General features: G+C 35.0%; 2 long non-coding RNA genes across 2 annotated transcripts; both read right to left on the bottom strand.

Moving 5' to 3' along the window:
- Nucleotides 1-72: 72 nt before the first annotated feature.
- LOC125472604 lies at nt 73-582 on the bottom strand. The gene is made up of 3 exons (XR_007254513.1): nt 375-582; nt 219-305; nt 73-112 (listed from the first exon to the last, which is right to left on the bottom strand). It is a non-coding gene; the product is annotated as an uncharacterized LOC125472604 (long non-coding RNA).
- Nucleotides 583-3,661: 3,079 nt separating this feature from the next.
- Nucleotides 3,662-4,163, bottom strand: LOC125472347. The gene is made up of 2 exons (XR_007254280.1): nt 4,018-4,163; nt 3,662-3,860 (listed from the first exon to the last, which is right to left on the bottom strand). It is a non-coding gene; the product is annotated as an uncharacterized LOC125472347 (long non-coding RNA).
- Between the last annotated feature and the right edge of the window lie 7,860 nt (nt 4,164-12,023).

Genomic DNA, 12,023 nt, shown 5'->3' with positions numbered 1-12,023 from the left:
TATTTATATTTGAAAATTGAATGCAATTTGAATTTATAGTATACTTTTGTATGAAAATAAGAGAAGACTTACCGTATTTAGAAAAGTTGTTTGGCCACTGTTAATCTTTTTTCTGCACCATAAATTGTTTTATTTTATTTTATAATTTGAGGTAATTAATTTGTAGAATGATATAGAGAATGCCATTAAAAATAAATAGGTAAGAAATGGTGTTGTACCTTATTTGTTGGACTTTATTCCAAATACGTATGATCTGAGGAGTTGTTGAAGGTTTTAATTCTTCCACAGCCTTTTTCATGCGCCACCTATACATTGAAGGTATATATAATGTTAGATTTCTTGTAACAAATTTGTATATAATTTAGGATACATACTGCTCATGCTTCTTCTTTTTCCACTCTTTGAGAATCAGTTGGCTTAGATCAGTAGTTTTTACTCCGACAGATATCTCCCAACCAGGTGTAAAAATAGAGACACGTCTGTTTGAGATCTTATCAATAGGTTCCTTCTTCATTTTTTGTGGGTATTGTTGTAAATATCCTAAGAATGAAAACAAATAATTTTTAAAATTACCATAGCACACGTATAGCACATTAAGATAATTAAAAGTGAAACTCATAATCTGACCGAAATTTTAAAAACACACAATGAAGATTTCAAAGGAAGAAGTTAAAAGAACCCATATGAAGCTAAACCTGGATATTCATACAATTACATATTATGCTTACATGAAAATGTGTAAAATGAGTACAACCATGCAGGAAAAAAAGTGAAAAAAAGAAGCTTACACCTAGATTAATTTCCTTTTTACGCCTGGGGAGAGGGAGTGGGAGAAGAATGGCAAAGCAAAAAAGCGAAAAAATTGAAATTAAGAAGAATGATGACTCGGGCGTTGCTTAATACCCGTTTTATCCTACGTTGGAGTGTGAGAGTCTGTAAAACCAAGCAACAACTGTTGATAGCAGTTGTATAACTTAGGGGAAAATTAACATTTGAATTTGGATATGGGAAAATAAGTAGGAACGGAAAAAATGGGATTATACGAACGGGGAAGTTAGTGCTTGTATAACAGATGTTTTTGAACTCTAATACTGTTCAATGTAAATTTTTGCTTGAAAAACAGACAAAAATGAAGAACAATTGAGCCCAACTCTACAAATTCAATATAGCAAATGATAAGATCAAATCCATTACCTGTTCTCTTCACATGAACTACTCCCATTAGTCACAGCACCATCAATGGACTGCATGTTTTGTTGCGGCTCTGGCGCTTTCTTTCTACCAAACTTGGCATCCTAAAAATACAAATAAATTTATTAGTAGAGAAAACAGAAGCAAGCTAAACAAACAAAAGAAAGCAGTACTCTGTAACGCAAAGCAAAACCTAAAATTTAAAAGAAAAAACCCAAAACCACTGCTCCCTTTTTGTATTGAAAATTCATTTGCTCTTTTCTTGAAAGCTTTTAGTCGAGTTTATGAGGCCACGTTGTTGAAATTTTGTACCCACTTTTTGCTGGCGGTTTATTTCCTCTCTATAACCGTTCCGCTTTGTTTGCAAAGGCAGAGACGTAGAGGAAATACTGATGTGGGAGTGGGAAGTTATAGGGGAAAAAGCAATGCTATGCGTGTGAAGGAAACGTGGAGGTTTGAATCACACGTTCAATTTTTTTACTTTTTTTTTTCCTCTTTTATTTATTTTATTTTACTTTTAAGTTTGACGAAAATATCCATCATGAAATATTCATAAATTCTAGGTAGCTTTGTATTTGAGGTAGTTTTTTTATTTGTTTGAGGGGCTTTTTAGTTCAATTATTTTTGGTGAAGCCTTGAGACACCAAACTTGACTTCTAGCTTTCAAATATTAGTTGAAACATCCTAATCCATCTAAATTAGTCGGACCATATGCAGATATTAGTATAATTTATTAGATTTTTTTTAATATAGATATTAATATTTTCTCCTAAAATGGAGGAGAAGTTATTCCGTTTTTGTTTTGTTTTTTTTTTTTTTTCCAGCATAACAAATTTTAATTTTTCTATTTAATATCTCTCAGCAGTTATTCACCATGTGGCCTTTTTTTCACTTTATTTTTTAATATTTCTCTCCTAAAATGGTGTTCTCCACTTTATTTTTTAATTGATTTGTTTTTATTAAAGTGTTGATTTTTGTTTTTTTGTTCGGTTATGGTTTTTTTTACCAATTTGTCCTAGCTTTTTGAACTTTTAAAGGTTTGATTGTGTAGATAACAAAAGGACTTTCTTGCCATTTTGAAATGCTTCACCAATTTGGCCTTCTCCCTTTATATTGAGCAACCCGCAATCAAATATGGTTTTTATGATGATTATCAATGACTTTCGTGATAAATGAAACCTTACTTTAGCCTTTGTAAGTTTGGATAATTAGCTTCCTTAACTCTAAACCTCACAATTTACTTTTAACTTTTTAATGCTCAATTACTTGGATTTCTAGCCTTAGTTTAGGTTTTTAGTTCAAGTTGTCAAGAGAGGTCGCAAGGTCATATTATTCAAGTAACGAAGAACTTCAGTCGCAGCAAGTTTTTTTTCTTTTGAGATTTAATTAGCCAACCGTCAATCCTTGGGTAACAAATGAGAGAGTGGCGGCTCAGATTTTGAAAAATGTTAACTAATAGTTGTTAGATAATATAAATGCAACCGGTACCTTACAATGTCACAAATTGAAAGTTGGTTCAGAGGATTTCCTAAGGAAGATCTTGAGTTTCAGTCTCCCAGTCAATTTTGTTATAATTATTTAATTTCTATTTAAATGCAAAGAAACAAAGGAAACCGTTATGCTTTACAGTTTGTGTTCTTTCTTGCAAAACTGCCCATTGCTTTACAGTTTCATCCCATGTTTATCCTTTTGAATATTCCGTTGGAGGAAACTGGTGAGCATGTGGAAGAAGATGGATGATTTCAATCCAACTGGAAACTGAAAGGTGCAAATGTAGCAGGGGTGAAACTCTTTCGAATTTTTCTCTTCCTCTTCATAGTCTTCGCCATCCTCATTGTCCTCATAATCTTCATATTCATCGCCTGACCGACCATATTTCTATGCCAAAACAACAAATATCAATTGTTAAACTAATTATTCCAAAATATCGTGATAAAAAATTTACATACAAAAAGTCAACAGTTGAAGATTGGAAATTTGGTTACATCTCTATCATATCCCCGCATTCCCTTTTGAAATAAGCAATTACTAATACAGAGCACCTGAAAATCAGCACACAAAAAAAAAAAACTCTAATTTCGATAATGCTGAACAATTATGAATATGGAAAAAAATCACACAAACAATCCCTACTTTTTATCACAGACTTAATATGCAATGGCCTAAAACAATGCAAAATCTAATCAAGTTCATCAAATTCAATATTAATTATACATCAAAGACACAATCTTTTTGTATCCTAAACCTAAAATACCATACAAAGACCATAAATTTTCAGAACTTCCAAGCAGCAATTCAATCTCTCAATTCATAAACAAATTCTTCCAGAAGAGAGTGATGTGGGGTAGGAGGAGGAGGGAGGACGCTTCGTGCAAAGAAGCTACAAATTAAACTAAACAAATTAATTTTTTTTTTGGTCGAAATTAGCAGAAGACCAAACTTACGCAAAAAATAAAAAAAATAAAAAAAATAAAGAACGGTCTGGCCATTGAAATTGAATTACTTGTCCAAGCCGTTTTGGCCCAGCATACACCATATTCAAAATATGCACATCGGCTTCGAACTGCAAATGGGTGTCGGTTAACATACAAAATAACGAAACTTTATTCGGATGAAGATCTTAAAACACAAAGCAATTTCATATTGTTGAACAGATCGTTAGTTTAAACCTGTAGCAATTCATAACATTCACAGCTCTTCATCAGAAATGAACAACTACAAATTTAACTAAGAAAATTAATTTTTTTTTTAGAATTCAGTCGAAATCAGCAGAAGATCAAAATTATCCAAAAGAAACGAACGGTCTTGGCATTGAAATTGAATTACCTGTCCAAGCATTTTTTGCCTAGCATCCACCATTTTTAAAATCTGTAAATCAGCTCCGAGCTATAATACCTTATCGAAATTGAACAAAAATTGAGCAAAATGAATAGGAAATTTAAGACGATGAAAGTGGACGAAGAAGAAGCATAAAACAGACGATGTGAGAAACGGCTATGTGCGGTTGAGTTATTTCTCCTTTTTCTATCAATATTGGGGATTAAGTAAGCGGTTGTGGCCTCTTGAACGTGCGGTCGGTTACAGTTTCCATTGTAGCAACTGCTTGTAGAATGTCTTTCATCTTAAGGGTCACAATTTGTTTGAATGGGGGATGTCTTTCATCTAACGGTTGTAAAAACATCTCCGAATATTATATTGTGTGTATTACAATTTCAGCCCTATTATAGTTGCGTATTACGATTTTAACCATATTCTATTAAGATGATTTTGCGTTCTTTTTTTTTTTTTTTTCCTAAAGTGAGGGCATTCTTGGCATTTTGAATGCTTCACCAAACTGGCCTTCTCCCTTTATATATATAGATGAAATTATTGTAGGCCTATCTGTTTTTGTTATTCAAGAATGCAAGAGAAAGTCACATTTTTAACACAAAAAAGAAAAAAAAAAACACAAAGTCATGGACTCATCTTTCATGTTGGTTGTCACATAATACTACGGTCTAGTGATATTTTTTTTTTTACTTGTAAATGAAAGGTTTTAGTTACGATTCTCGTCAAATACGAGTTTGAACCACATTATTGATAGTTCATTATAAGGCTAAGTCTACCCCTTCTCCTTATTGTACATAATCATTTGTTAAAAAAAAAAAGATAGGCGCTAGCCGGGAGTGTAGGCATCTAGGGGGCCTAGACGAGAGCCTAAGCGAACTAGGCGAATTTAGGTAAATTTATTATATATTTCTTAAGTGTGAATTATCATCCTTATTTCTTATTGATATTTTTTATTGGTGACACATCATTTAGTATGTAAATTTAGTATACCTAGTATTACTATATCACAAGCTTTTAAAAAGTTAAAAACTCCACGTAGTGGGTGGTTTAATAATTAAAAGTCATTTAATAACTCTTCATGTAACTTGTCCACCCCACCTCTCTCACATCACCAAAGGTGGAGCCTAGATCGTTACCATCTTTAAACCCCTTGGAAAGTGAAAAACCCTTCATATTAAATTTTTATCATTTCTTCTTCATCCTTAAGAACCTCAAAATGGATTTGAAATCCAGCTCGCGCTGCCACGAATTTAAATGTCAAATAGCACTCTTTATTTTCCCTCATCTACACACAGACAACGAGCTGCAGAAATTTTGTTGAGGCTCTGTTGATACGATACAAGATTGGGAGTTGCAGAATCATTGCGAGAGTTGTAGCGAGTTTAGGAGCTGCCACGAGATTCAAGCCGCCTAGCGCCTGAATCTTTCTTACCTTAACTGAACGTTTTGGCCTAAATCTGGTTGGGGCTCCATGGCCCAGCACCTAAGCGGTCGGCTAAACCGATTTTTAGAACACTGGTTTGTAGGACTATTGGTATGGTAGTTTTAAATGTGTTCCCTTTTGTATTTTCAAATTTCAAATTTGTTTGCAAACACGAAAATTCCTCCAACGAATAATAAAAAATGTGTACAAAATAATATTTGTCTAATAATGAGTGTTTAGGGTTTAATTTCTGTGTAGCTATTCTTTTTGAAAAATATTCCTCTGATTCGATCTCCAAAGTAGAATTCGATTCAAGGGTGGTGAACACATGGTGCTGAATCGGGCTTGTGATTCTTAAAGGGCCATCAAGGCTTACTCTGGCCAAAGATTCTTAATCATATCATAGAGTACTCTCCCTCAACTGTTTGAAAGTTAAAGATCCATTGTTGTGCATTCACCTACCTCTATGGCTAAGTAGCTTAACCCTAACTATAACGGGGACACTAGGGGTGGGCACTTGAACCCGAAAACTGAAACCAAAACATGAACCAAATCGAACCACACCGAACGGTTTGGTTTTGCGGTTTCAAAACAGTTTTGGTTTGAAACTGAACCGAATAAAGGAAAAACGGTTTGGTTGCAGTTCCGACCATCTAAAACCGAACCGAAACAAAAACCGCATAGCTTTTTTAAATGTTAAATTCTAATTGGTTATTTCATTGAGTGCATCCATTTAGTATGGACTCAACCACATCATAACATGGCCACATAATCTCTTTCTTTTGTTTCTTCTAGTCGTAGTCTGTAGACTCTGTACTCTTTCTTTCTCGTTTGCAGCTCTCGGTCTTCCATGACTCTCTCCCTAGACTTTCTCTTTTATTTTGGGTCAATGATGATGTTAATGTTTTTGCTCTTGTTGTGTTCAAATTAGCTGACACCTTTGGGCTTCACATGCATGCTTTTTGTTTGCGTGCTTTGGAAAATAGTAGCATGAGGAGCAACTATACGAAACGATAAAATGATAGCTTGAGAAGCAACTATACAAAAGGTTCTAGTTCACAAGGATCAATGATTTCTCATACATTGGTTTTAAATTTACAACATGCAAGGTCTTCTTCAAGTATTAGCTTCTCAAGTCTGTTCACAAGTTCAAAGACTTTCTAAACCTTCGGCTAGTAAGTGTGTAAAAGGAAAGGGAAAGACAAATGTTTGAAACTTGAATAATGCAAAGTAAGTTGAAACACCAGAACTTTTTTATTGAATTGGATGAACGCTATATTGAAGACATGCTTGATTGAATTTTAATATTGTATGCATGCTTGAACAATGCAATAATAGAAGTGTATATCAAAGGAAAAGTAAATAAGATACAATTAGGTAACCATAATAGCTTTTTCAAACAATGAAACCAAACCAAAACTATTTAAAACCAAACCGAACCGAACCAAATGGTTTGGTTTTATTTTGGTTTTAGCTTCAAAACCGCACCAAACCAAACCGCGCGCATCCTTAGGGGACACCCTCTAATGAAGTGCCTTTGACACAGTTAAAGATCAAGTAACCACAAGACAACTATGATGCCTCATGTCAAATGACTGCATTGCATTATCCCAACCATGAGTTCTCATGTGACATAAGTATGTAAACTCCTTGCTAATCGCGTTTAGTGGACTCATTCTCTATTGAGCACCTACATACTTGTCTTGGTGTCAATCACACCAATGACTCGAGACCAATCACTCTCCCGGAGAGAAGATATAGCATGTACTGATCTTAATAGGTCATCAATGTCCAATTGGCAATCCTATGATCAAGAACGTTTAGGATATGCAAAAGAAAATGGTCTCATGAATCTAACTTTTTTAAATCACATTCTCCTAATTACATATTTCTTGAATTAATCGTTTAAGCGTATAAAATTCAAGGAGACGGCTTAAAATAATAATCTTTGCCCTTAAATTAAACTAGTTAGTTAAACATGTCATCCTATTATTGGGTTTAGGGTACAATTCCAACACTCATCAGTTACACCCTTGACAACCTTTGCTACCATGTCTGTTTCTCTTAAGAATAAGTTCATAGTATTTATAGGTAAAGAATTGGGTTTGCTATGGAAGACCTAATTTCAATCCCGTAATTTGTGGGATTAGGTTCTAATTTGATTTAATTTGAGCTAATTATTTAATTCAGCTCTTAACTAAATTAGAATCTTTAATTTAAGAAATTAAATTGTAATTGATATAATTTGATCGAATTAGGGTTAATTTGTCCCCTTTTGTATTTGATAAGTTAGACTAGTTGGTTTAATTTAGTTATTAATTAAATCAGAATCGTAAATTAAATCAAAATCAGTAGTTTGGAATTAAACCAAAATTGAGGGATTTGATCAATTAGGGTTAATTTGCTCTTTTTTACTTAATTTGATTTGTTTCACGGATGGCTCAGACATCGACATGTGTCACTCTTGATGACTCGTTCGACTTTAATACGTCACACGTATGTGTGCAATTTGGCAAGACCCATGATGTGCACCACATAAGCCCTAGCAAGTCAAAATTTAATTTGTTGGTGAACATTTATTTCAACAAAATTTCAATATGTATATGGCAGTAAATCTCCACCATCTTCAATCTTGACGAAATTGTACGTACAAAACAAATAACACCTTTAATCAAAGACCAAAGTTTCACACACCCACGAGGTGGGGGGTGGGGGAGGTGTTTGGCCAATGGATCTCCGATGCCTAAGTCAATAACTCTGAAAAAAGTGAAGTTTAGGGTTTGTATGGCTGCGAAAGCTTACCAAAATCTGGAAGATATGAGGTATTTATAAGGAGGTGGCCGGCTTAAGTGTAGGGTTTTGCCCTATGTTGGGGGAATTTTAGGTCAAGGTGGACTTGGGCTTTGAGAACATCCTATTGTCTCCATTGGTTCGGTTTCATACCAAAACTTGGAATATCTTGAAAGAATTAGCACATCTGAGGAAATATCTTGGTTGGATCAATGACTTGAAGATAATATGATTAAGCAAATAATGGCTTGCTCAAGTAAGGCATGGTGTGGAAGTTAGAAGTTCATCACTTTAACATGTTGAGAGAGAGTTAGCATGGTTGCATGGCATTCTTGGCTGAACGATTTGGACTTTCCTAGGGTGATAACAAGGCTTACGATGGCTAGGATTTTTAGTAGAAGGTTGTGGAAAATACTAAGGTTGCATGGATCATGATTCTTAAGGCTGAATGGATGTTTATGGGCTAATGAAGTTCTCTGGGTATGTTTCCTGGGTGGTGCTGCTTGGTTCTGTCCCCGTTCTCCCTTCTCCTACTTAATGGATCATGCCCTCCTTTTGTAAGTGAATGGTCCTGCTCTAGGCTTCAAAGGGATCTCCTTTTGTGGTTTGGTCTTCCCCTTCCTTTCTCCCTAACTTTCCTACTATTTTCCTTTTGGTGTAAGTTACATGTACTGTTGAAACCTACATTTTGCTTCCTCTCGAGGTGCGGCTTTCCTGGGCTAGCTTTCTGCATGCACTACTTCAAGTAACGTGCCTCATGGCTCTCGGGCGTCGATTGTCTGTGCAAGCTAGGAAAGGAAAGTCAACATTAAATGCCTGACTTTCTGGGCTTAGAGTGCCTTTAATGTTGGAATCTAGTTTAGTCCTAACTAAGAGGGTTGGCTAGCTAGGAAAAGAGGCAAACTAAGCTAGTTCTCTCTCAAACTTACCCATGCGGAATACAAAGGTTATGGGCTTGGACTTTTGGGCTCCCAAGCAACCCAAAGTCTTTCACAATCTTGACTTCACCTAGGCCCAATGAACTTCCGCAACCATACACACCACAATTCACTTGAGAAGCCTCGGGCATGTGACTTGGGCTTGAATAAAGGGTTGCATGACAATTGGGTTTCAAGGCTTGGTCGGGCTTGCGTGTGACAGTTTTTGGCCTCAACACCCTACATGTGGCGGACCAAGGTTATGCATCCATAGGAGCAATGAGGAAATAATATTCCCAATATATCAATTAGGAGATAATATCTTGGGATGACGATGGAAGTGTCCTTGATTAATTATGATAAAGATTCCTTACTTGTTTGAGTTGATCTTCAATTGGGAATGTGTTAAAGATATTATTTAGTAATTAATCCTATATTCAATGCCGTTGACTTTTCCATGTCATGAGCTAGGGAGTGTTGAGGTGTCGTCGTCCGTTGCTTGAACTTCTAGGGGTACTCAGCTGTGTGTGGGAATATAGGCGTGCCTTGCCCATTTGATGAGGCCAATCTTGTCTTCTTCGAGATACAGTCCACATGTCTCCTTCAGGATTTTTGGGATCATTTTTGGCTCCACAGTCTACAACATTCTATGTTAATGATATTTTTTTGAATTAAGTACCTAAAACCCTTCAACCTTTTAGTGTAATTCTAAATTGGTCTCAATCTTTTTAAACATTCTAAACAAGTACCTAACCTATTGAAAATGTCACATCCGTTAAAAATCTGCTAAATTAACCAGGGTTTACTTTGTCTCCAAAATCAATACAAAGTCATGGAAGCATAACCTCCACCACCCCATTAGGCCATCACCTCCAAACCTAATGCAAAACTACCAACTCTGCCCTACAACTCAAGTCATCAACATTGGGAAGAAGGTCATGGAGGTTGCTTAAATGGTATGTACTGCCATGATGCGGCCATCACCATCTTCACCGCCCACAAAGAAGAACTTGAAGCTTTCCGAGCCAAGAATTGATGAATGAGGAAATCGCATGAGTAGAAACATGCTCCTTGAAACCCTATCTGAATTTTTAACCCTCTTCTATGTTGGAAGATTGCCCTTCTGATGTAATTTCAATTTGGTTCCTTTTTCAATTCAATTCAATATCTGTTTGATCATTGGGTTCCATATTTTATAATCTATGTTTGAAATTTAGATTTTGAAGCAAGCAATATTGATGTTGATCATATATACTCAACTGGTGGGTTTTGCATATAATCTATGTTTGAAAAATTTACTGGGGCTTAGCGGATGTGATATTTTCAATAGGTTGGGTAATTGCTTGGAATGTTTAAAAAGGTTGAGACCAATATGGAATAACACTAAAATGTTGAGGGTTTTTAGGTACTTAATCCTATTTTTTTTATACAACAATATTCTATTTTAAATTGGAGAAGAAGAATCAAGTAAGGTTACACAATAGGTTAGTCGCTAATTAGGTATTGAACTCAACACAAATATAACACGTCATCATCATCTATGTGAGTTGAACTTGAAAGCTCTCACTTATAGCTAGTTATAAGTGAAGAGAAATATCATAACCCCATAATAATAAGTGGTCTATGTTGTGTTTGGTTATCAATATCGTAGAACACCTTAGTATTAATGTTATTTGGTTTAGCCAAACTTGCTATTATTTTGTAGTGTATTTAATAGTAGTCTTTTAGAGCTTATTTGGTGGGCTAGTTGGAATATGTTGTGACCAATTAAATTGGACTTGAGTCCAATCCTTCGTTTGTTGTTTAAAAATACGAGATTGACAGAACTTGACGTGACGATTTATAAATCCACAATAGAGTGGGTTGTCTAATCTATTTTTATATATGGTTTACAAGTTCTATCTTACATTGCTCTGCCAATCCAATTTTTTACCTAAAGTCCACTCTCTTCCAACCCACCAAACAGGCCTTTATAATAAAGGGTAAACGTAGAGTTTGTATTTAGATGTGGATGAATTCACGAGTCAAGCACGTATTAGGCTTTTATGGTTGAAAGACCTCGTAGCAAGATTATAAATAAATAAAAGAACCCCGTTTCGTGAGAGAACTGGTACTATTACTTTATGGCAGAAAGTTTGCATAAATACCACCTGGACTTTTAGAGCGATCAGTGAGCAAATACCACATACACTAAATTTTTGTTTATAATGATACGAAAGGACAAGAGACTGTGAAAGAGGATGCATGCATGTATATATTAATTAAGCTGAGATAGACACTAATTAATGATGATAATTGAAGAAAAATAAAGAACAAATTATGAATTAAATAGCAACAAATTATATATGATCAGGAAAATAGTGTGATTAACATTATCCATTGGCATTAGTGTTACATCGTACAATCAGCAAAAACATTAATTGGAAGATAATTACAGTTCACATATATGTAAAAATCCTGTGAAAACATGTACTAAAAAGTAAAGTATTTGTAATCAAGAAAACCATCAAGACCACAGAGCTGCATGGAATGACTTATGTATGTTGTTGAAGAAAAACAACTCACACACACTCAAAAAGCAGGCATATGGGGAAAAAAGTTCATATTTATTTTTTCATGAGTACCGTGTAAAAACTAAAGTTTGGGAGATGAAAAATATCAAAAGAAGGAAGAGGAAATGTGATGGTTTGGGTTTTGGAGTTACCATTTGGCAATGTTGGGAAAGTGTCTGATAAGGGCATCTCACAGTTTTCACCATTGAAATATACTCTTCTGGGGAAGCCCCGTCCATTTTTGAATGTGAAGGAGTCTGAGTTCTTTTCCAGAAGTATCTCTGTTGAGACTGAACCAACTTCATCCTCAGTAGTTGTAAT

This window comes from the organism of the source record quoted next, unplaced genomic scaffold (genome assembly GCF_019419815.1).
Source record: "Pyrus x bretschneideri cultivar Hongxiangsu unplaced genomic scaffold, Pyrus_bretschneideri_v1 Contig7, whole genome shotgun sequence".
Classification (NCBI taxonomy): domain Eukaryota; kingdom Viridiplantae; phylum Streptophyta; class Magnoliopsida; order Rosales; family Rosaceae; genus Pyrus; species Pyrus x bretschneideri.
Note: the sequence above shows the minus strand (reverse complement) of the source record. Positions and strands in the feature narration are given on the sequence as shown.